The sequence below is a fragment of the Oncorhynchus masou genome, chromosome 25 (genome assembly GCF_036934945.1).
Source record: "Oncorhynchus masou masou isolate Uvic2021 chromosome 25, UVic_Omas_1.1, whole genome shotgun sequence".
In the NCBI taxonomy this organism is placed as follows: Eukaryota; Metazoa; Chordata; class Actinopteri; order Salmoniformes; family Salmonidae; genus Oncorhynchus; species Oncorhynchus masou.
Window position 1 is genome coordinate 30,283,425 of NC_088236.1, and position 26,926 is coordinate 30,310,350.

Consider the following 26,926-nt stretch of genomic DNA (forward strand, 5'->3'; position numbering starts at 1 on the left):
GAGCTGCAAAACCTGGACCCGTACAAATCAGTTGGGCTTGACAATCTGGACCCTCTATTTCTGAAACTACCCCTATTACCAGCCTGTTCAACCTCTCTTTCATATCGTCTGAGATCCCCAAGGATTGGAAAGCTGCCGCAGTCATCCCCCTCTTCAAAGGGGGAGACACCCTGGACCCAAACTGCTACAGACCTATATCCATCCTGCCCTGCCTATCTAAGGTCTTTGAAAGCCAAGTCAACAAACAGGTCACTGACCATCTCAAATCCCACCGTACCTTCTCCCCTGTGCAATCTGGTTTCCGAGCCGGTCACGGGTGCACCTCAGCCACGCTCAAGGTACTAAATGATATCATAACTGCCATCGATAAAAGACAGTACTGTGCAGCCATCTTCATCGACCTTGCCAAGGCTTTCGACTCTGTCAATCACCATATTCTTATCGGCAGACTCAGTAGCCTCAGTTTTTCTGATGACTGCCTTGCTTGGTTCACCAACTACTTTGCAGACAGAGTTCAGTGTGTCAAATCGGAGGGCATGCTGTCCGGTCCTCTGGCAGTCTCTGTGGGGGTGCCACAGGGTTCAATTCTCGGGCCGACTCTTTTTTCTGTATATATCAATGAAGTTGCTCTTGCTGCGGGCGATTCCCTGATCCACCTCTATGCAGACGACACCATTCTATATACTTCCGGTCCGTCCTTGGACACTGTGCTATCTAACCTCCAAACAAGCTTCAATGCCATACAACACTCCTTCCGTGGCCTCCAACTGCTCTTAAACGCTAGTAAAACCAAATGCATGCTTTTCAACCGTTCGCTGCCTGCACCCGCACGCCTAGTAATATCACCACCCTGGATGGTTCCGACCTTGAATATGTGGACATCTATAAGTACCTAGGTGTCTGGCTAGACTGTAAACTCTCCTTCCAGACTCATAAACATCTCCAATCGAAAATCAAATCTAGAGTCGGCTTTCTATTCCGCAACAAAGCCTCCTTCACTCACGCCGCCAAACTTACCCTAGTAAAACTGACTATCCTACCGATCCTCGACTTCAGCGATGTCATCTACAAAATTGCTTCCAACACTCTACTCAGCAAACTGGATGCAGTTTATCACAGTGCATCCGTTTTGTCACTAAAGCACCTTATACCACCCACCACTGCGACCTGTATGCTCTAGTCGGCTGGCCCTCGCTACATATTCGTTGCCAGACCCACTGGCTCCAGGTCATCTACAAGTCCATGCTAGGTAAAGCTCCGCCTTATCTCAGTTCATTGGTCACGATGGCAACACCCACCCGTAGCACGCGCTCCAGCAGGTGTATCTCACTGATCATCCCTAAAGCCAACACCTCATTTGGCCGCCTTTCGTTTCAGTTCTCTGCTGCCTGTGACTGGAACGAATTGCAAACATTGCTGAAGTTGGAGACTTTTATCTCCCTCACCAACTTCAAACATCTGCTATCTGAGCAGCTAACTGATCGCTGCAGCTGTACATAGTCTATCGGTAAATAGCCCACCCAATTTTACCTGCCTCATCCCCATACTGTTTTTATTTATTTACTTTTCTGCTCTTTTGCACACCAATATCCCTACCTGTACATGACCATCTGATCATTTATCACTCCAGTGTTAATCTGCTAAATTGTAATTATTCGCCTACCTCCTCATGCCTTTTGCACACAATGTATATAGACTCCCTTTTTTCTACTGTGTTATTGACTTGTTAATAATTGTTTACTCCATGTGTAACTCTGTGTTGTCTGTTTACACTGCTATGCTTTATCTTGGCCAGGTCGCAGTTGCAAATGAGAACTTGTTCTCAACTAGCCTACCTGGTTAAATAAAGGTGAAATAAATAAAAAATAAATAAAAAAGTTGCTTGTGTTTCTTGGCCCAAGCAAGTCTCCTCTTATTATTAGTGTCCTTTAGTAGTGATTTCATTGCAGTAATTCAACCATGAAGGTCTCAGAACAGTTGATGTTGAGAAGTGTCTGTTACTTCAACTCCGTGAAGCATTTATTTGGGCTGCAATTTCTGAGGCTGGTAACTAATGAACTTATCCTCTGCAGCAGAGGTAACTCTGGGTCTTTCTTTCCTGTGGCGGTCCTCATGAGAGCAAGTTTCATCATAGCGCTTGATGGTTTTTGCAACTGCACTTGAAGAAACTTTAAAAGTTCTTGAAATTGTCCATATTGACTGACCTTCATGTCTTAAAGTAATGAGGGACTGTCATTTCTCTTTGCTTAGTTTAGCTGTTTTGCCATAATATGGACTTGTTTTTTTACAAAATAGGGCTATCTTCTGTATACCACCCCTACCTTGTCACAACACAATTGATTGCCTCAAATGCATTAAGAAGGAAAGTTTTAACTTTTAGCTTTTAACAAGGCACACCTGTTAATTAAAATGCATACCAGGTGACGACCTCATGAAGCTGGTTGAGAGAATGCCAAGAGTGTGCAAAGCTGTCATCAAGGCAAAATATTATTTGAAGAATCTCAAATATAAAATACATTTTGATTTGTTTAACAATTTTTTTGGTTACTACATGATTATTAATGTATCATTTCATAGTTTTGATGTCTTCACTGTTATTCTACAATGTAGAAAAAAGTACAAATAAAGAAAAACCCTTGAATGAGCCAGCTGTGGGAATGTTGGCAGGCTTGAAACAAACCCAACCTTCATTTACGTTATGATGCAGTCACAATCGCAATTCTCACAAAACATATTTTTTGGTCGAGAATGACTTCATAACCCAAATTATTGTATTTATATTTTGAAGTAAATTTTGCCAGTAGAATAAATGTTTCTGACTCATATTGATGCCACGGGCTGTTTTCTAAACGAGAAGTAGTTTTTTTAGTCGAAGTTGATCTTTAAAGATATGTGTGTTTTTGGTAACGGAATTACAAGGTACAATGCAGTGCTTCTTAAACTTACAGCATTTTTCCAAAACTAAATATAGGTTTTGATATTAGTTGGTAGGGGCCTTTACTTCAACATTATTTTGTTTTGATGTATTATAATATCTTTTAAAACTTTTTCTGGTAGATGTCTAAGTCTTTGCTTATTCCTAAATGCCTTAATTACTCAAACATATAGACTCATAGCTTTCATTTGACACCCAATTTGGTGCTCATAGGGGTCCTTTTACATGGAAATGCCCGACTGTAATGGCCCTTCCCCATTTGCCTCTTTCTCTCCAATCATGTCCTCTTTCAATGCACTTGGTTTTAAAGGCACACCTCAACTTTGATTCTTCTAACTGCATTTAATAAGGCTCGTCCATAGAAATGGGGGAGAGTGAGGGGTAATTTGCATGCCTTTGAAGACTAAAAGCACAGCACCTTTCAACCTGAAAGGTAAAAAACCCACCAATTCAAACTCACAGATTGGTGGTAATGATTGCAGTAATATATTTTATTATATGTCTGGAATTCCTTGACTGAGATAGAGAAAATGAATTAAAGAGTATTTCTGCATATCAAAGTGTGCAGTTTTGCCATTAAATAAGAAGCAAAGTATACCCTTAGGTGCGGACAAATGTGACAAACAGTACAAAGGGCTTGCTTTATATTATACAGCATGCACACATACAGTACATATACACAGACAGTAATATATATATAGGTGCAGCGGTTATATATATATACAGTGGGGAGAACAAGTATTTGATACACTGCCGATTTTGCAGGTTTTCCTAGTTACAAAACATGTAGAGGTCTGTAATTTTTATCATAGGTACACTTCAACTGTGAGAGGCGGAATCTAAATCCAGAAAATCACATTGTATGATTTTTAAGTAATTAATTAGCATTTTATTGCATGACATAAGTATTTGATACATCAGAAAAGCAGAACATAATATTTGGTACAGAAACCTTTGTTTGCAATTACAGAGATCATACATTTCCTGTAGCTCTTGACCACATTTGCACACACTGCAGCAGGAATATTGGCCCACTCCTCCATACAGATCTTCTCCAGATCCTTCAGGTTTCGGGGCTGTCGCTGGGCAATACGGACTTTCAGCTCCTTTTAAAGATTTTCTATTGGGTTCAGGTCTGGAGACTGGCTAGGCCACTCCAGGACCTTGAGATGCTTCTTACGGAGCCAGTCCTTAGTCCTTGCTGTGTGTTTCGGGTCGTTGTCATGCTGGAAGACCCAGCCACGACCCATCTTCAATGCTCTTACTGAGGGAAGGAAGTTGTTGGCCAAGATCTCGCAATACATGGCCCCATCCATCCTCCGCTCAATACGGTGCAGTCGTCCTGTCCCCTTTACAGAAAAGCATCCCCAAAGAATGATGTTTCCACCTCCATGCTTCACGGTTGGGATGGTGTTCTTGGGGTTGAACTCATCCTTTTTCTTCCTCCAAACACGGCGAGTGGAGTTTAGACCAAAAAGCTACATTTTTTCCTCATCAGACCACACGACCTTCTCCCATTCCTCCTCTGGATCCTCTCCTCCAGATGGTCATTGGCAAACTTCAGACGGGCTTGGACATGCGCTGGCTTGAGCAGGGGGACCTTACGTGTGCTGCAGGATTTTAATCCATGACGGCGTAGTGTGTTACTAATGGTTTTCTTTGAGACTGTGGTCCCAGCTCTCTTCAGGTCATTGACCAGGTCCTGCCATGTAGTTCTGGGGTGATCCCTCACCTTCCTCATGATCATTGAGCACGTGGTGCTTGGACGACTGTTGGAGCATGACCTGTACGTTAAGGCTGAGAAATGCCTGTTCTTTCAGCAGGCCGTCTCCTTCCTAGGGTATCGCATTTCCACCTTAGAGGTGGAGATGGATAATGACCGCATTTCAGCCGTGCGTAATTGGCCGACTTCCACCACTGTAAAGGAGGTGCAGCGGTTTTTAGGGTTTGCCAATTACTGCCGGAGATTTATCCAGGGTTTTGGCCAGGTGGCGGCTCCCATTACCTCACTGGTGAAGGGGGGTCCTGTACGTTTGCAGTGGTCGGCTGAGGCGGACAGGGCTTTTGGGAACCTAAGGGCTCTGTTTACCTCGGCTCCAGTGCTGGTCCATCCAGGTCCATCTTTGGCAATCATAGTGGAGGTGGACGTGTCCAAAGCTGGGACAGGAGCCGTGCTCTCTCAGCACTCAGGCAGCTCCGCCCCTGTGCTTTCTTCTCAAAGAAGCTCAGCCCTGCGGAGCGGAACTATGATGTGGGGGACCGGGAGCTGTTGGCTGTGGGTAAGGCTTTGAAGGCCTGGAGATATTGGCTTGAGGTTGCTAAACACCCTTTTCTCATCTGAACTGACCACCGCAACCTGGAGTACATCCGGGCAGCGAGGAGACTGAATCCTCGTCAGGCAAGGTGGGCCATGTTTTTTTACCCATTTTGTGTTCACCCTGTCCTACAGACCAGGTTCCCAAAATGTGAAGGCAGACGCACTGTCCCTGCTGTATGACACAGAGGAGCGGCCCATGGATCAGACTCCCATACTCCCGGCTTCCTGCCTGGTAGTGCCAGTCGTAATGGAGCTGGACTCGGACATTGAGCAGGCGTTACGTACAGTGCCTGCTCCCCTCCAGTGTCCCATCGGGCGTCTGTACGTTCGGTCTGCTGTCCGTGACCAGTTGATCTATTGGGCCCACAAGTCACCCTCCTCTGGTCATCCGGGGATCGGTCAGACGGTGCGCTGTCTGAGTGGGATGTACTGGTGGCCTACCTTGGCAAAGGACTCAGCGTGCGCCCAGTGTAAGGCTCCTAGACACCTGTCCAGAGGTAAGCTACATCCCTTACCCTTTCCACAACGGCCTTGGTCACACCTGTTGGTAGATTTTCTGACTGATCTTCCTCCCTCACAGGGAAACACCACGGTCCTGGTGGACCAGGGATTGTTTCTATAAATCCTGCCGTCTCCTTCCTCTGCCCAGTCTCCCTACGGCCCTTCAGACTGCGGAGGCCTTGTTTACACATGTCTTCCGGCACTACGGGGTGCCTGAGGATATAGTGTCTGATCAGGGTCCCCAGGTCGCGTCGAGGGCCTGGAAGGCGTTCATGGAACGTCTGGGGGTCTCGATCAGCCTTACCTCAGGTTTTCATCCCGATAGTAATTGGCAGGTGGAGAGAGTGAAACAGGATGTGTGCAGGTTTCTGCGGTATTATTGCCAGGACCGGCCGGGGGAGTGGGCGGCGTTCGTGCCCTGGGCAGAGATGGCGCAGAACTCGCTCTGCCACTCCTCCATTAACCTCTCCTACTTCCAGTGCGTATTGGGGTACCAGCCGGTTCTGGCAATGTGCCATCAGAGTCTGAACGATGCTCCTGCGGTGGACGACTGGTTCAGGCGCATGCAGGAGACATTGGAAGCCGCCCATGTTCACCTCCAGTGGGCCGCGCTGTGCCAAATAACCTGCGCGGACCGTCACCGCACCAGGTCTGGGTCTCGACCCGAAACCTGCCCCTCTGCCTGCCCTGCAGGAAGCTGGGTCCGTGGTTTATGGGGCCATTTAACTTCTTGCGGCTGAAATCCCGTTAACGGGATCGATTTGACAACAGCCAGTAAAAGTGCAGGGCGCCAAATTCAAACAACAGAAATATCATCATTAAAATTCCTCAAACATGCAAGTATTATACACCATTTAAAAGATAAACTTGTTGTTAATCTCACCACAGTGTCCGATTTCATAAAGGCTTTACTACGAAAACATACCTTGCGATTATGTTAGGTCAGTGCCTAGTCACAGAAAACACAGCCATTTTTCCAGCCAAAGAGGGGAGCCACATAAAGGTAGAAATAGAGATAAAATTAATCACTAACCTTTGATGATCTTCATCAGATGGCACTCATAGGACTTCATGTTACACAATAGATGTATGTTTTGTTTGATGAAGTTCATATTTATATCCAAAAATCTTAGTTTACGTTGGCGTGTTATGTTCAGTAATGTTTTGCTTCCAAAACATACGGTGATTTTGCAGAGAGCCACATCAATTTACAGAAATACTCATCATAAATGTTGATGAAAATACAAGTGTTATGCATGGAATTAAAGATATACTTAACCTTAATGCAACTGCTGTGTCATATTTCAAAAAAGCTTTACAGCGAAAGCACACCATGGAATAATCTGAATAAGGCACTCAGCCACCAACAAGCCATACAGATACCCGCCATGTTGTGGAGTCAACAGAAGTCAGGGGGGGGGGTATTGTCACGACTTCCGCCGAAGTCGGCTCCTCTCCTTGTTCGGGCAGCGGTCGGCGGTCGACATCACCGGTCTTCTAGCCATCGCCGCTCCACTTTTCATTGTTCCATTTGTTTTGTCTGGTTCCCAGCACACCTAGTTTACATTCCCTAATCACACTAAATATATTTTCCCTCTGTTCCCCCCATGTATTTGTGTGGAATTGTTTTGTTAAGTGTTTTGTGTGACGCGCCAGGGTGATTTTTCCCCGGGTACCTTGTTTAACCCAAAGTATGTTTAATTGTTAAACATTTGCATTATTGTGACTGTTCTCGCGCTTTTCACTTTTGCCATTGGCTGGAGGTTTTTTGACGCAGTTGCGTCCGTCTGTTGTTGCTTCTGCTAAATAAAGTGTGCGCCTGATCACAACTCTCTGCTCTCCTGCACCTGACTTCTGTACCAGTAGCGCACAACCTGACACAAGGTGTCATTCTCTTACCAAACTTTACATCTGCACAATTCTTCCAGTAAATATGTTTTGGTAAAATGTTTAGTGGAAATTGTTAAAATTAGTCCTTGTGCATAGAGTGGTAAGGTTTGTTAAACTATTAAATAAATTGTTTTTGAAGTGAATAATCTGAGTCTCATGTTATTGTGGAATTACCCTGTACACTACTTCAATTAGGGTCCTTGGAGTGACTCTATGTCCATTACTGTACACTACTTAACTTAGAACCAATTAGATTCCCAGTCCCTTTTTGGTTGCTAATGCCCAGGCTTGCAGGGTCTATGCTAAATGAACCACTAGATCTTCATTGCAGGCAGCGAAGCAATTGATTTTACCCCTTAAACAATTTATTTCATGAGTTATACATTCCTCTTCTTCCCCCTCTCGCCTCTATCTCTCCCAGCTTGTCTCAGGAGCCAGCATCTGGAGAGTGACCTATCCCAGCGCATGACACGGGAGGCGAGTGATTTGAATGATAACCAAATAGCTAGCGCGGCCTCGCCGGTGTTTAAAGATCATATGTAAATCAAATGTCGGGGGGAGAAATTGCTTGGTGGGGTTCTGTCAGAAAACAATTTAGTGATCGTTAAAAGAGATGCCTCGCCATCGCACAAATTAAATCAATGCAGCCACTGGACTCTGCCTCCTCTCACTTCTATCAAACCCCTCTCTCTCTCTCTCTTTCTCTCTCTCTCTCCTTTCTTTAACCACCATACACACCTCCAAATCTAAACTCCAAACTATCCTTTGTCATCCCCAAAACGAGATATTCTTTCATCAATGATATACCGCGTCAGAAGAGATTGAATTATGAAGACAGAATGAGAGCTGCAAAGCGGCTTTGTAAATAATACAAAGAGACACAGCATAGCACGTCTGATGACAGCCGTGATAATGCAACATAAGTTGGTGGGAGAGTGAAACAGTCCACACCAAGTATTTATCCTAATGAGAAGGTTATCATATCAGCCAGGCGGCTCTGATGGAGGAGCCATCAGGACTAGATGATGGAGGATACAGGAAATATTCTGATATATACCCCCACGAGATAAATATTTAGGACTCCCATCCCAAAGAGGGGATGTGTCAGTCACTGTCCCGGGGGACTGGCTGTGTGGTAGAGAACGCTTCAAGGAAGAGAGAAACATGTAGCTAGAAATATGCATGAGGTAGATGGAGGCTATGTCACTCAGTGTACAGTGTTAACTGAGTTTTTTGTATGTGTAAAGATGTGATGTTGTCTATTTTAAAAGAGCATAAACACTTCCCGCTGTCTTTCAAACACATACACATACACACATCAGTCCAGAGTACCAAAAACATTGTCTCAGTCGTTGAGACACACACACACTCACATACACACAATCTCACACACAATGTTTCAGTCCGGAGTATCCCACACAGGTCCACTGTGCAGAACACACTCATTGCGTCCCCTCGTCAAATGGCACCTGATATCATCCACCGTTGGGGAATCAAATTAAGAGAGCTGCTGCTGCTGCCTCTTTCCCTTTTTTCTCATCTGCCATCCCTGGGTATAATTAGTTTTATCATCAGCGTCATTATTATTGTTAAATTGTTTTTCAGATTTCTTCATTTTTTTCTTTGCCTGCCTGGAATACCAAGTGGATGCTAATGTATTTGGAAATTGCCAGCACAGAGGGAGAAAGGGGGAGGGAGAGAGAGAGAATTAGAGGGAGAGAGAGAGAATGATAGAGAGTGGGATGAAGGGGGGGAGGGAGAGGGAGGGAGGGATAGGCAGTGGAGACGGAGCGGAGAGTGGTGGAGAGAGGAATAGATGAGAGGAGAGTGGAGCAGAGGGAGGGGTGTTGTGAAGGAAACATTACGTATTCCACCGGCATTTTTGGAACCCAATTAATCAAGCGGAGGAGAGGAGAGATGCAGAAAGGATGAGTCCGCCCTTCACGTTGATGAGGCCTGGCCAGGGCAAACGCTCAACCACCTGAGCTCCTAACAGCCATGCCGACACGCAGGAATTATGGGAATACCTCCACACCTTTGTCTGTCTGTCTCTCTCTCGCTCTCTGTTTATCTCTCTCATTCACAAACACACACACATGCATGTGCACACAACCACACATACACACTACACTTTCCCTCTCTGTCTTTTTCATGTAAAGAATAGTCTCAACGTTTCCTATTGACTCCAGCCTCAAACACAAACTCAATGTACCTTACACATGCTCAAAAGACTGTAGTTGAAGACAGACATTTCACATTATAAACTTTATTGACTACATACATTGTACTCAAGGCGCTTGTATTTCTGCAAAGTGGCAAGCCGACTTTTGAACAGGTTTGGTCTTCTGCTTTAACTGTCTTGTGGTACAGTAGGCTACTTACATGCTCTCTCAGCCGCATAAGCCTTCCTTTCGCTCCCTAAAGCTCGGGTCAAGCGGATGGCTCACCGCCACCAGCAGCGATCATTGCAGAAATGTCCGATTGAGAGACTAAGAGAGAGAGAGAAAAACTCCAGCCCCTCATTGACTTAATTTGATTCCCTCCTGGAGAATGCAAGCCAATAGATACCGTATCTACATAGTGCTCTGCTCAGGGTCTATAAATATTGACCCTCCATTTCCTGTGTGGCATTAATGAAGTATTTAGTATACCCACAGCATTATGGATGACCTCTCTAAAGCCACCTTTCCTCTCATCTCCCTCCGCCGTCAATGTCATCCCTTCACACACACACACACACACACACACACACACACACACACACACACACACACACACACACACACACACACACACACACACACACACACACACACACACACACACACACACACACACACACAGTCAAGGGATGAGCCATGGTGCCAACAGAGGGTCGCGCAGTCTGTGTCGGCATCTTCAATCCCCATTGGTGACGCGGGACACTTTGAATGGCTGTTGGGATGGTATCATACTGTATTAATGCATGTACTACAGTAAATAACTCAAATGCTGGTGTATATCACTTGTACGGTGATGTTGATGGATTTAAATAGTTCATATAGCTTTGGACTCTTAGTCAGACTTGGCTCTAGCAAGTCATAACCTTGGCACATCCCATGCTGCTCCAGTCTTCCTCTGAATCCTCGTTGGCTTGACTTTACCATAATGGCCATGAAGGACATGATTTGCAATGTCCTCTCAGAACTAACCAACAGCCCCCCAGTGTACCTCTCCACCCCACACCTGTTTCCCCTCTCCCTCCATATTCACCACCAAACACCCTCCAGCCTTTTTGGGGGGAAATGAAAGAATTTTGTTTTGGGGTCCCCGGGCGGTTTTGTAATTTCATGCTTGTGTATGATAATTTTATGCTGTCCTGCGTAACGTAACTCAGGGCTGCCAAATGCTGACAGGTGATAAATACGATTTTTTTCCACCCCGTGTGCAACAGACCTGAAAAGAAGAGACAGGAAGGGACTGCGGGTGGGGGGGCACCAATTTCAGCAGTGAGGCTGAGGCCTTGGTGGAAGCTCAGCGGCATCACCACTGTTGGACTAATTTCACGGCCTGCCCACCCCACCTTCCTTCCCTCTACCTCTCTCTCTCGTTCTCTCTTTCTCCATCCCTCTCGCTCTCTTTCTCTCCTCTTCTCCCTACCACGCTCACTCTCTTCCCCTCTTCCTCTTTCACCTCAGACAGCTAGAGAGAGGGCTGAGAAGAGGAGGGGACCTTCAGGTGGCCTTGAGGAGCTGGGACAGTGATCATGGAATTTTCCTGCTCTGAGGCGTTACAGGAAATAAACAAGTGGGCAGTTTGGGGATGTGACTCTTCTGACTGTGCCAAGGAGACTTGTAGGCTATTTGGCTGAGGGAGGGATGGAGGGAGGGAGGAGGCAGAGAGGAGAGCGACCGGAGCATAGCAGAGTGATGGTGTTCTGGCTGACGGAATGATTCGCTCATCTGCATAGCTCAGTTAGAGTGACATGATGATCTCCAGTGAAACTGCCTGCTCCCTCCTGCACATATGGTAAACACGGTATACACATTTCACACGGTACACACTGACCTTCACATCACACATCATAACTGCCTAACTGTTACACAGCCTCTGACAACAGTAACACTAATCGGTAACACTTCACTTAATAATATTCTATAAAAGATTTATGGAGGGGTTATAAGTGGTTCATAAACTGTCACATTACTTTATATGACACGTATAGTTTATAGTCTAAAACAGTAGTAAGTTATCTGGGAATTCAGTCAAAAGTGCATTGATGTAGCAGGAATGACAGCAGAACATCTAAGATTCTGAGATAAGGGGGAATTTAGTTGTAGCATATTGGAAAAGAGAAGCCAGAGCAAAAAGAGGAGCCAGCATCTCTGGAGCATCGTAGCATTGTAGTACTCTAGCTTTGTAGCTTTGGTCAGTGATGGCCAGATCTAACTGTTGTGTTGGAAGAATGAGACTTTGTTCTTGGGTTTATAAACTATCATTCTAACATATTTGCATTACTGAGATAGCATAACAACAACATTTTCTCAAAGTACGGTGGCCATTCAGGATAACAATACGAGTCAAAAAGACACAAACAACAAACTCATAGGAGCTATAGAATAACATTTACCCTCCACTCCCAAAGTCTATGTATAAAAGACAGCATTAAAGTCCTGAAAATGCCCAGCGCGTTCAAAGGCCCTGAGAGGTCTGGGCTCAGGGGCAGCGAGAGCCGGCTGTAAGCTCAGGAGGCTGAGCAGGTGGTATGACAACAGGAATGCCCTGCATGACTATTGGAGCAGTGGCCACATTGGGAGCAGAGGTGTACCAAAGAGATCCATCTGCCATTTGAAATGTCACTGGGCCCAGTTGACGATTGACCTGCCTTGGAGAGCACCAGAATGTTTGTTGGCCCAATGAGGTGACCCAGTCAGACACATTGATGATTGACGGCTGAGCTCTGTGCTTCTTGTGGTAGAAAGCGGTACGGATGTAGGTGACCCTGTTTGCCTGCAGGTGGTAGAAAGTGGTACGGATGTGGGTGGCACCTACCGGCTGCAAGGTAATGACCGGCTGCGGTCATCCCCCTCTTCAAAGTGGGGGGGACACTCTTGACCCAAACTGCTACAGACCTATATCTATCCTACCATGTCTTTCTAAGGTCTTCGAAAGCCAAGATTACCGACCATTTCGAATCTCACCATACCTTCTCTGCTATGCAATCTGGTTTCAGAGCTGGTCATGGGTGCACCTCAGCCACGCTCATGGTTCTAAACGATATCTTAACCGCCATCGATAAGAAACATTACTGTGCCGCCGTGTTCATTGATCTGGCCAAGGCTTTCGACTCTGTCAATCACCACATCCTCATCGGCAGACTCGACAGCCTTGGTTTCTCAAATGATTGCCTCGCCTGGTTCACCAACTACTTCTCTGATAGAGTTCAGGGTGTCAAATCGGAGGGTCTGCTGTCCGGACCTCTGGCAGTCTCTATGGGGGTGCCACAGGGTTCAATTCTTGGACCGACTCTCTTCTCTGTATACATCAATGAGGTCGCTCTTGCTGCTGGTGAGTCTCTGATCCACCTCTACGCAGATGACATCATTCTGTATACTTCTGGCCCTTCTTTGGACACTGTGTTAACAACCCTCCAGGCAAGCTTCAATGCCATACAACTCTCCTTCCGTGGCCTCCAATTTCTCTTAAATACAAGTAAAACTAAATGCATGCTCTTCAACCGATCGCTACCCGCACCTGCCCGCCTGTCCAACATCACTACTCTGGACGGCTCTGACTTAGAATACGTGGACAACTACAAATACTTAGGTGTATGGTTAGACTGTAAACTCTCCTTCCAAACCCATATCAAACATCTCCAATCCAAAGTTAAATCTAGAATTGGCTTCCTATTTCGCAACAAAGCATCCTTCACTCATGCTGCCAAACATACCCTTGTAAAACTGACCATCCTACCAATCCTCGACTTTGGTGATGTCATTTACAAAATAGCCTCCAATACCCTACTCAACAAATTGGATGCAGTCTATCATAGTGCAATCTGTTTTGTCACCAAAGCCCCATATACTACCCACCATTGCGACCTGTACGCTCTCGTTGGCTGGCCCTCGCTTCATACTCGTCGCCAAACCCACTGGCTCCATGTCATCTACAAGACCCTGCTAGGTAAAGTCCCCCCCTTATCTCAGCTCGCTGGTCACCATAGCATCTCCCACCTGTAGCACACGCTCCAGCAGGTATATCTCTCTAGTCACCCCCAAAACCAATTATTTCTTTGGCCGCCTCTCCTTCCAGTTCTCTGCTGCCAATGACTTGAACGAACTACAAAAATCTCTGAAACTGGAAACACTTATCTCCCTCACTAGCTTTAATTAAGCACCAACTGTCAGAGCAGCTCACAGATTACTGCACCTGTACATAGCCCACCTATATTTTAGCCCAAACAACTACCTCTTTCCCTACTGTATTTAATTTATTTATTTATTTTGCTCCTTTGCACCCCATTATTTTTATTTCTACTTTGCACATTTTCCATTGCAAATCTACCATTCCAGTGTTTTACTTTCTATATTGTATTTACTTTGCCACCATGGCCTTTTTTTGCCTTTACCTCCCTTATCTCACCTCATTTGCTCACATCGTATATAGAGTTGTTTATACTGTATTATTGACTGTATGTTTGTTTTACTCCATGTGTAACTCTGTGTCGTTGTATGTGTCGAACTGCTTTTCTTTATCCTGGCCAGGTAGCAATTGTAAATGAGAACTTGTTCTCAACTTGCCTACCTGGTTAAATAAAGGTGAAATAAAAATAAAAATAAAATAAATGTGCGGAAAGGAAGTCTGCTACAACATTTACTTTTCCTGGAGTGAACTGTACTTGGAAATAGTACTGTTGAAGGTGATCTGACCACCTACGGAGACCGAGGGGTCTGTGTCCCTTGCCAGTGGTGGACATCAGGGATTTTAGGGCTTGATGGTCTTAGGGTGAAGAAGCAACCATAAAGGTAGAGATGCCCCCGTTCACAAGCCCAGGTGCAAGCGAGAGCCTCGCACTCCCCAATTGAGTCCTTTTGCTCTGTCAGAGGGCGTGAGAGGCGAAGCTATGGGCTTTTCCACACCATCATGCAGCTGAGACAGGATGGCCCTCATATCCACTGCCATCACAGATCACCAGCATGGGGCAGTTCAAGTGAAAGTGAGCCATGGTCAGGGACATGGTGAGAAGACGATTTAGCTCGATCGCTGCCTGACAGGAGTCCAGTCCCAAGGAGCATCCTGCTTAAGATGCTGTCGCAGCAGTGACGTGATGAAGGAGTATTCTGGTAGACACTGCATGTAGTAAATGGTCATGGCTAGGAACGAAGACAACTGTGAATCTATTGTAGGGGCGGGCACTTTGAGGATGGCATCCATTTTCGATTGCAGCTGAGAGATGCCAGTGGATGACACCCAGAACCTCACAAAGTCTATGGTTGACATGGAGAACTCAAACATGTCAGTGTGAGGTGATGGCGGTTGAGGCTGGTGAACACCTGCAAAAGGCAGCACCACAACGTCATCCAGGTAGACCACAACACCGGGGCAGCCGGTGATCTTCTGAAAGCAACTTGGTGCTGAACTCAATGCACTTGTAGATAAGTGTGTTGTCAGCTCCTCAGTGGATATTTGACACATCTGCTTTGTTGACTTCTCGCATGTCAACGCAGGTTCTGATGCCCCCCAGATTTCTTCTGAACCATCACCAGGTTCAACATCCAAGAAGAGATGTCGATGGGTTCGATTAGGACCTCTGTCACAAGGCGTTGGAGATCCTCCTCTACATCTTTGCTGAAGGCCAGGGGAATCCGACTCTGTGGTTGAATTACAAGAGAAACCTTGGGGTCCAAGAGCAGTGTTTGTGTGAATGCATTCAAGCATTTCAACTCACTGAACAGCTCTGGATACGGTTGGTGTCACGGGGAGGACACATGTCTTGGCCCCACTGTTGTACTAAAGAGAGAATCCAAGACTGACAAAAAGGTCCAGGCCAATGGTGTTTGTGCCCTGGCATGTGACGTGAAATGGGAAGGAGTCCATGGCCTTGGAACCATAATGTACTGGGAGGTGAAGGAGGCAGACATGTTTATCTACCTCTGGCCGTTCTTCTGTAAGTGCTGGAAGAACTGGTTATATGTTGCTGCATTTAGCAAAAAAGACTTGGCACCGGTGTCAAGGAGAGTGGGGACTATTACAAATTCCCTGACGATGACTGTTATTAGCACCTAACAACCTAAAGCTACACACTGTCAGTCCACAACCTCTCCCACGTTTCATCCCACGTGTACATCCCCATGTGAATTCCCATGTTCATCTTCCTCGGTGTGTTTAAATTAAGTTCCTGTGTTTGTTAACTCTTGGGCTGCTTTATTTAGTGAGTCACAAACAAGTAAAATATGTAGAGCTAGGTCGCTCATTTTGATGGTCCTTTGTCTCGTCGGATTTATGACTTTGCTGACACAGCTTCAGTATGGTGGCTGTAGTGGTGTCCAGTGAACTATTACCATGTGGACTATAACCCATCTCTGGAGCCTATGGGAGCCTCATGCCTGCCAGCGGTGCAGCATGAACCCTATGGCCCCTCTCCTTCCCCTGTGGGATACTATTGGACAACGAGTGGGGCCATATCCCCAACAACCCCGTGTGTATGGAATGGAATGGCGCCGAAGGAGATGGCGGCCATTTTATGATCCCGTAACCAATTGTGCTATTTTGTATGTTTTTTTAATTTGTAACTTATTTGTACATAATGTTTCTACCACCGTGTCTTATGTCCAAAAGGAGCTTCTTGATATCAGGGCAGCGATTACTCACCTTGTACTGGAGGAATTCTTCCTCTTCAACAAGTTGGACAGGAAGAATTTAATCCAGACACCCGACAAGGCCCTTATCGCTGTCATTCGCAGGAGGAAAAGACAGGGGTATCGTGGATGACGGTCCGGGTGCCTTGTAAGGATCCGTCGCCGAGAGGGTAATCTACCTTTGTCATCATTCCTATTAGCCAACGTACAATCAATCAATAATAAAATAGAAGAACTACGAGCACGTATATCCTACCAACGGTACATTAAAAACTGTAATATCATATGTTTCGCAGAGTCGGGGCTGAACGACAACATGATTAACATGCAGCTGTGGGTTTTACATTTTTTTTCTGGCAGGATAGAACAGCGGCCTCTGGTAAGAAAAGGGGCAGAGTCCTGTGCATATTTATAAACATAGTCCCTGTGCACTCAGATCTGTAGCTAACAAGTGCTTTGAAAGGCTGGTCAGGGCTCACATCAACACCATTATCCCAGAAACCCTAGACCCGATCCAATTTGCATACCACACCAACAGATCCACAGATGATGCAATCTCTATTGCACTCCACACTGCCCTTTGCCACCTGGACAAAGGAACACCTATGTGAGAATGCTATTCATTGACTACAGCTCAGCTCAGCGTTCACTAGACCCTGGGACTAAACACCTCCCTCTGCAACTGGATCCTGGACTTCCTGACAGGCCGCCCCCAGGTGGTAAGGTTAGGTAACAACACATCCGCCACGCTGATCCTCAACACGGGGGCCCCTCACAGGTGCGTGCTCAGTCCTCTCCTGTACTCCCTGTTCACTCATGACTGCATGGCCAGGCACGACTCCAACACCATCATCAAGTTTACTGATGACACAACAGTGATAGGCCTGATCGCTGACAACGATGAGACAGCCTATAGGGAGGAGGTCAGAGACTTGACCGTGTGGTGCAGGGACAGCTTCTCCCTCAAAGTTATCAAGACAACGGAGATGATTATGGACTGCAGGAAAAGGAGGACTGAGCACACCCCCATTCTCATTGACGAGGCTGTAGTGGAACAGGTTGAGAGCTTCAAGTTCCTTGGTGTCCACATCACCAAAAAGCTATCATGGTCCAAACACCCTAAGACAGTCGTGAAGAGGGCAAGACAAAGCCTATTCCCCCTCAGGAGACTCACCAGCACTGCCTCCTGATAAAGGCCCTGACCCTGGGTGTACCGTTAGGGTCCGCCCCAAGCTTTCCCAGGGCCATCCTCTGCTTTCTGCACTGGGGGACTTGCCTGTCTCATATGGGGAACCGCCGCCGCCATGCCTGCTCTCCACTGCTGGGGTCTGGCCTGCTTTATTCCCCTCTAACCGAGGGCGGTGTCAGTGAGTCACAAACCAATAAAATATGTAGACCCCGGTCGCTCTCTTTCAGGGACACAGCTCTCTTCCAGTTAGAGAGGGCACATAATAAAGTTCACTGAGTGGGGCCCCACTGTATGGATCACTGCCTGTGTGTTTGGCTTCATAGTCACCTGGTTGCGCTGATACGTCAGCAGGTGTGGACAAGAACCACTTGGTTAAAAAAAATGAAACTTTTGACAGCATCTACATATCTGGCCCTAAGCTGAGCAATCTGGAGCCCTTATAGCATGACGTGTAGATCCACAGTTTCCACAGCGCCTCTGCTGGCGCCATTAGTGGGGCCATGCAAGCAGTATTGTGGCGGTTGAGACTGTGTCACACCCGTCATAGCTAGTATCTGCTGCACTGACTGCTCTCTAATGCTTGCACTTGTTATGGGGTAAGCTTGTGTTTCAGCTATTTTAGCAGCACATTCAGTGGCTGACTCAATTTGTAGAGCAAGTGTGAGTGAATTACCAATTACCAATTAGCATCTTCAAGTAACTTGTACTTGGGGTTGGAAGTGTTTTCAATCAGCTGATCTCTTATTAGTTTGTCTTGTATTGTTCCAAAATTACATGACTGTGCTTGAGCTTTCAAATCAGCTACAAACTGTTAAGCTGACTCACAAGCTCGCTGACGTCATTGTTTGAATAGCAGGCGTCAGTTGAGAAAAATGTCAGTTGAGAGCTGCTATTGTTTCTTTATATGAAGCTGCAGGTCCCAAACGGCTGAAAATGTTGTGCCCCTCCTCTCCGAGGCAGTGTAGGAGGATAGCACCTTTCCTGCTACCGGCAACAGTATCCAGTCCTATGACTAGAAGGTACATTTCCAACCAGTCTTTCCGTTCTCCCAGGGAATGACTGAGCGAGGCAGAAATGGGTCCGGAGGTGGCAGAGAGATGGTGGGGATGACGGCTGCAGGATCAGCCAGTCTCATCGCCAATGTTGTGCTAGTAGAACGAGACATTGTTCTTTATAAATGTCTATTACATGCTCACGTTACTGAGCTAGCATAACAACGTTTCCTCAAAGTACGGTGGCCCTTCAGGATAACAATACGGAGTCAAGAAAACACACACAACAAACTCACAGGAGCTATATAACGAACATAACACTAACATCATCATTTATCCCATCATCATCATCTCCATGGAATCTGCAGCGTGTCCAAAAAATAATCTCAGTCAAACAAGTGATCTGAAGCAGCAAGGGGAGGAATGTCTGCACTACAGCGGCTCCAAGTCATTAAGCAGCTAGATATGAGTTGACTTCACAGTGCTTATATGGCTGAGGGTGCATTTAACCTAGGCAGGGGGCCCTGGCTCCATAAGTAGGCCCTTAGTGCAGATGGTTGGAGGAACAAACCCTGTCTCAGGTCAACGCAAACCACAACACCACTTCCTGTACCATAAAACAATTAGGTTGAAATGAGCACATTCAAGAACTACTGCAATATTCCCAAGATTGTGCAGATGTGAGAAAGTCATGTAAGCTACCTAATATTTTACTTCCCTGTACATTATGTACAATTCTATAATGATGGTGACATATTTAAAAATGTGACACTGCAGACAGGCACCTGAAAGCCAATCTAGCCACACTTTGAGTAACTGCTCCCAAGATGGAAATTGAAGGTGAAGGCTGTGCTGTGTTGTTTTCACCATGGGCCCCATTCCGACCCAAGTTAAGCGCGTGTAAATGGAAGGTAATTCCCCTTTTAGGCACTTTTCTCTCTATATGTGTATTCTGACCTTGAACTTAAGCATGAGAATAGCGTGATATTCATCCGCTATTAGTTTGGAGTGGAAATCAAATAAATGAATGTTTTGCGGAGATGTGTCTACAGATACGCCATATTCTGACCTTGACTTAATTCCCTAATAATTCCACCACCTTTACACATGAGGAAACCATGAATAAGGTCTCGCAAACCTACCGGTTCCAAGTGGAAAAAACATATACTTTATTTATTTTTTAATAGAAATAACACCATTCTCCATGCACACATCGACGGGCCGCAGTGGAGAAGTGAAAAGCTTCAAGGTCCTCGGCGTGCACATCACTGACAATCTGAAATGGTCACAGACAGTGTGGTGAAGGAGGCTGATTTGGTTTGGCCCCTAAGACCCTCACAAACCTTTACAGATGCACCATTGAGAACATCCTGTCGGGCTGTTTCACCATCTGGTATGGCAACTGCACCGCCCGCAACCACAGGGCTCTCTAGGGGGTGATACGGTCTTCCCAACACATCACCGGGGGCACATTACCTTCCCTCCAGGACATCTACAGCACCCGATGTCACAGGAAGGCCAAAAATATCATTAAGGACAGCAACCACCCGAGCCACTGCCTGTTCACCCCGCTACCATCCAGAAGGCGAGGTCAGTACAGGTGCATCAAAGCTGGGATCGAAAGACTGAAAAACAGCTTCTATCTCAAGGCCATCAGACTGTTAAATAGCTATTAGTAGCCGGCACCCATCCAGTACCATGCTCTGAACTTAGTCACTGCCAGTAGCCGGCTACCACCCTGTTACTCAACCCTGCACCTTAGAGGCTGCTGCCCTATGTACATAGTCATGGAATCACTGGTCACTTTAATAATGGACACTGGTCACTTTAATGTTTACATACTTTTACTCATTTCAAATGTATATACTGTATTCTAGTCAATGCCATCCTATTAAACTATTGTTGTATTTATACTATTCTATCCTACGTATTCCACAGATATATTGAATATTCTATCCACATACTGTCCATAATGTCTATAATGTCTATACATCCCATCACATATATATTTATACTCTGACATTGCTCCTAATATTTATATATTTGTTAATTCCATTATTTTACTTTTAGATCTATGTGTATTGTTGTGAATTGTTAGATATTACTGCACTGCTGGAACACAACCCTTTCGCTACACCCGCAAAAACATCTGCTATATATGTGTATTTGACCAATACAAATTGATTTGATTTAAGTCAAAACTGTAACTAGGCCAATCAGGAACATTCAATGTTATCTTAGTAAGCAGCTCCAGTGTATATGGCCTTGTGCTTTAGGTTATTGTCCTGCTGAAAGGTGAACTTGTCTCCCAGTGTCTGTTGGAAAGCCGATTCAACCAGATTTTTCTCTAGCATTTTTCCTGTGCTTAGCTCATATTTCTGTTTCTAGTTCTTGTAGATGACAAGCAAAACATACCGATAACATGATGCAGCTACCACCATGCTTGAAAATAGGAAGAGTGGTACTCAGCAAAGTGTTATGTTGGATTTTCCTCAAACATAACGCTTGGTATTCAGGACATAAAGTACATTTCTTTGCCACATTTCTAGCAGTTTTACTTTAGTGACTTATTGCGAATAGGATGCATGTTTTGGACCATTTTTATTTTGTGCAGGCTTCCTTCTTTTCACTCTGTCATTATGTTAGTTTTGTGGAGTAACTACAATGTTGCTGATCCATCCTCAGTTTTCTTCTACCACAGACATTAAATTCGCTAACTGTTTTAAAGTGACTATTGGCCTCATGGTGAAATCGTTGAGTGGTTTCCTTTCTCTTCAGCAACAGAGTTAGTAAGGACGCCTATATCTTTGTAGTGACTGGGTGTATTGCTGTACCATCCAAAGTGTAATTAATAACTCATCATGCTTAAAGGGATATTCAATGTCTGCTTTTTTATCTTTGTACTCATCTACCAATAGGTGCCCTTATTTGCGAAGCATTGGAAAGCCTTCCTGGTCTTTGGTGTTGAATTTGTGTTTGAAATTCACTGCTCGAATGAGGGACCTTACAGATTATTGCATGTGTTGGGTACAGAGATGAGGTAGTCATTCAAAAATCATGTTAAACATCGTTATTGCATGGAGTGAGTCCATGCAACTTATTATGTGACTTGTTAAGCACAATTTTACGTCTGAACTTTTTTAGGCTTTTGTCATAACAAAATAATTTAATACTTATTGACTCAAGACATTTCAGCATTTCAATTGTATTCATTTGTCAAAATGTATAAAACATAATTCCACTTTGACATTATGGCGTATTGTGTGTATGCCAGTGACACAAACTCTAAACGTAATGCATTTTATTTTCAGGCTGTAACATCAAATAAAACACATTCAAGTTGTGTGAATACAATCTGAAGGCTCTGCCAATGTACTGTTAGTTCCCTTCAGTTGGTATAGCCTACATTATCATTCCATTGTTTCATTTACCTTCATGTTGCTTCCTCTGCGAACGCATGCACACACTCACAAACTCACACACACACACACACTTTAAGATCAGGGGCGTCCTCGAGGCTTTGACATCTGTGTTCGATCCTTCTTTCAGAATCCAATCAGGCTGACATCTCTGGGGGAGGAAGGATGGGGGAAGATGGGCAGTGTAGTGAAACATGGGCTGAACACACATGCTTATGTGTAACTGTGCTCAGGGGCAAGGGGTCAGTGGTGGGTGCCTAACATAGCATGCTGGTTCTGTATACCCAAGATTAGTACAGTTCACTGGCAGGGGATGGGGATGGGGGCCTCTCTCTATTTGCCTCATATTTGTTGACTTGATGTCAGTTTGTGCAGCGGAAGAACCAGATCTATGTATCCACTATTGTTTCTGGTTGGTCACTCAGGTGCTTATAGGAACTGTCACTCACTCTGAAGATTTTCTCTGTTTGTGGATCCGATTACTGTAAAACCAAAATCTACAGAGTGAGTGAAGGAAGGAAAAAGATGGATGGATGGTTGTCCTTCCAGAGTGATCTTTCACTGTCAAATAGCATAATTATAAATGTAGAAACTATTTCTGCTGTGTAAGGTGTGGCAGCCCCTAGTCCTGGTTGATTCAGTTGTTGTTGTTTTGCCCGCTCCATTTTGACTGGGTCAGACCATCAGAACCTTTGTCTCGATCTCTTGATTTGTGTGTGATACAGAAACTAATGGATTGTTGAGTTTCAGTGGAAGAGGCCCTCAGGTCTGTCAGGTTAGACAACCACTCATATTCACAGTCAGAAATCCAATACTCCAAATTACAGTAAGGTCTTATACACCATGGATCCACTTTTTGTTTGTCTCCAATGCATATAAAAAACTCATGTTGGATTGAATAAATTAACTTTCTCTTTTTCTGAAAATATATGGGTGTGGAAGCCAAACTCCTATCCTGTATATTGAATGACAAAACAAATAGCTAAATGCTGGCTTTTTGCGTTTTATCTCAGAGAAGAGCAGTGCATATTTGTCATTCGGCCCCTTCAGGGTTCTTGGTCAGACCAAAGCCTGACAGTTGAGGTTTTAGACTGTCTCTGGGTCTCTATTCACTTCTTCCACTGTGTTGTGCTGCTGTTGCCTGGGCTTTGAACATCAGCAACAAACACACTGCTACAGGGGACAGAGTGCCACCTATTGGTCTCCAAATGCAACTCCCTCATCCTTCTGTTGTGTTTTGTCACTCAGGACAAGGCAGCATTGCCAAAATCACTATAATGACACCACTAAAAATACACAATCTAAAATAATATACATAAACAACCATTTTGCCAATATCTCTTTTGTTATGTCCATGAAAGGCAGCACAAGTATGTGGGTTTAAAGTAAACAGTGCATATTTCTGCACCAACCCCATTCTAAAGTCTAAGTATTTGAAAACATACTGTCTTCTGCGGTAATATCTCTGCTCTTCCCTCTGCTGTCAAAATGTCACCTTAAGATACATTATGTAACATTGTGCATCTGTCTAAGGAGAACGGATAAACAAAACAATAACAGCAAATGAAGGCACAAATCTATAAAAGAGAAAACACACACATGCAATATTCAAACCAGTACTACAGTTTTATCTATATAGCATGTAGTCATAATGGCACCAGCCGGAGAGACAAATCATTAAAACCATGTCAAGGAGAGATCGCAGAGAGCATAATAAAACAGTGTGCTAAATATTCAAGCAAGGACAGTAGTTATTCCACACACAATGGCTGGCTGCTTAACATACAGCGATATGCGGGCGCTAGGTCTCTGTGTCCCATGGCTCAGTGCATGTACAGAGCAAGGTTTGTTTTACATTTTTAACATTTCTGACTAAACAAGCTGCTAACACATTCATGTTCCACAGTGAGGGGAGGATTAGAGGAGTATTCCTCCACCTCTGACCTCCCTCAGGTCTCTCATCCAAACGGCTACTGCTCAGTTACGTGCTGGAATAAAACACTACCCACTGCTTTTCAGCTCCATCTTATTCGTCTACACTCCTTTTAATCTCTCGCTTTCTCTTTGTCATTCTCTCTCTCCTTCTCTTTCTCCAGGTTTCACCTTCGGAAAGTCAAACAGGTGTGAATGTCAGGGACAGTAGAAGTCCCCGGGTCAAACTATTCCCCCTTTTTTCTGTTTGTTTCCATAAGTAGCAGGCCTTTTAGAAGATCTCCAGTGTTTGTTGTCAGTTAAGTAAAGTAGAGACACGAGCAAGGAGAAGTCCATCCACCTGGCTGGTGGAGATTTCCGATGGGTGTGTGTGTGCGCCGCGCACGCGCGTGTTCTGTTAACTCCAGCGCAGGGGAACTCCTAAACGGAGAGCCAGGTCAATGCTGATCACATGACAGAGATAATGGTCCAAACAACCTTGACGGGAGCAAAAGAGGTCTCTCTATTTAATTAGAAACTTTAATATTTCATCCCCTGCTATGCCTCATTAACGCCCTTCTATCACATTGTACCCTCCCAGCTCCAAGCCAGGCCCACACTCATATTCACTTTCACTGAGTTTCTGTCTCCTAGCTTTGCAATTCTTTGAAAGTGGAAAGGAGTGTATCTAACCACAAGAGAGTGAGGTAGAGGGATTTTACTATTGGTCAGAATTATTTGTTCACACACCTCAGTACTACAGTAATGGGTTGTACATACCTTCTCAAATTAGATCATCTTTACCATAGTTGTGCATTTTGGAAATGCATATTATGAAAAACAAATCGACTAAGATTATAAGTTAATGTAAGCGGCACACGTAAAGCAGGGAACAAGGCATTGCATAGTTTTATTGTTCACCTTGACCAAGTTGCAATGGAGAACATTCTCATACTGTGGCATGATCTTACTGGTGGCCACACTGCTCCCTGTGTTGTTACACCCTATCCCCTTCAGTCATACACTATCCCGTTAAGTTATTGCCTATATCTCTCCACAGCCCAGCCACTCAGGCATTCCACTCAGCTCCCATGCTCATAACAACCTCCACCATGGGACCAATATGACTTCATTGTTTCTCCCTTAGCTTTCATTTTGGTGTCATGGGGCACTAAAGCCTGGTTAGTCGGGGAGGGCGACCCCTGTCCTCCCAACCAGCCTCCCCCAGCCCCCTGGCCCACCCCACCCCCGGTAATGGGACACTGGAATGTGATGACAGGACACTTTAAGGGTGATTCTGTTCAAGGACATGTCACTCTGTCATTGACAGCACTTTAATCGTGATCAAGGTGTCTGTCTGGCTAGCTACCTTTTTCTCTCGTTCTGTTACTCTCTTTCTCTCTCTCTCTCTCTCTCTCTCTGTTACTTCTCTCTCTCTGTTACTTCTCTCTCTCTGTTACTCTCTTTCTCTCTCTCTCTCTCTGTTACTTCTCTCTCTCTGTTACTCTCTTTCTCTCTCTCTCTGTGTTACTTCTCTCTCTCTGTTACTCTCTTTCTCTCTCTGTTACTTCTCTCTTTCTGTTACTCTCTTTTTCTCTCTGTTACTTCTCTCTCTCTGTTACTCTCTTTCTCTCTCTCTCTCTCTGTTACTTCTCTCTCTCTGTTACTCTCTTTCTCTCTCTCTCTCTCTGTTACTTCTCTCTCTCTGTTACTCTCTTTCTCTCTCTCTATCTCTGTTACTTCTCTCTCTCTGTTACTCTCTTTCTCTCTCTCTCTCTCTCTGTTACTTCTCTCTTTCTGTTACTCTCTTTCTCTCTCTCTCTCTCTGTTACTTCTCTCTCTCTGTTACTCTCTTTCTCTCTTTCTCTCTCTCTGTTACTTCTCTCTCTCTCTGTTACTCTCTCTCTCTCTCTGTTACTCTCTTTCTCTCTCTCTCTCTCTCTGTTACTTCTCTCTCTCTGTTACTCTCTTTCTCTCTCTCTCTGTTACTTCTCTCTCTCTGTTACTCTCTTTCTCTCTCTGTTACTTCTCTCTCTCTGTTACTCTCTTTCTCTCTCTCTCTCTCTCTCTGTTACTTCTCTCTCTCTGTTACTCTCTTTCTCTCTCTCTCTCTCTCTCTGTTACTTCTCTCTCTCTGTTACTCTCTTTCTCTCTCTCTCTCTCTGTTACTTCTCTCTCTCTGTTACTCTCTTTCTCTCTCTCTCTCTCTCTCTGTTACTTCTCTCTCTGTTACTCTCGTTCTCTCTCTCTGTGTTACTTCTCTCACTCTCTGTTACTCTCTTTCTCTCTCTCTCTCTCTCTGTTACTTCTCTCTCTGTTACTTCTCTCTCTCTGTTACTCTCTTTCTCTCTCTCTCTGTTACTTCTCTCTCTCTGTTACTCTCTTTCTCTCTCTCTCTCTCTCTCTCTCTCTGTTACTTCTCTCTCACTGTTACTCTCTTTCTCTCTCTCTCTGTTACTTCTCTCTCTCTGTTACTCTCTTTCTCTCTCTCTCTGTTACTTCTCTCTCTCTGTTACTTCTCTCTCTGTTACTCTCTTTCTCTCTCTCTCTCTGTTACTCTCTTTCTCTCTCTCTCTGTTACTTCTCTCTCTCTGTTATTCTCTTTCTCTCCCTCTCTCTGTTACTTCTCTCTCTCTCTGTTACTCTCTTTCTCTCTCTCTCTCTGTTACTTCTCTCTCTCTGTTACTTCTCTCTCTCTGTTACTTCTCTCTCTCTGTTACTCTCTTTCTCTGTTACTTCTCTCTCTCTGTTACTCTCTTTCTCTCTCTCTCTCTGTTACTTCTCTCTCTCTCTGTTACTCTCTTTCTCTTCTCTCTCTTCTCTCTCTGTTACCCTCTCTTCTCTCTCTCTGTTACTTATCTTTCTCTGTTACTTCTCTCTCTCTGTTACTTCTCTCTGTTACTCTCTTTCTCTCTCTCTGTTACTCTCTTTCTCT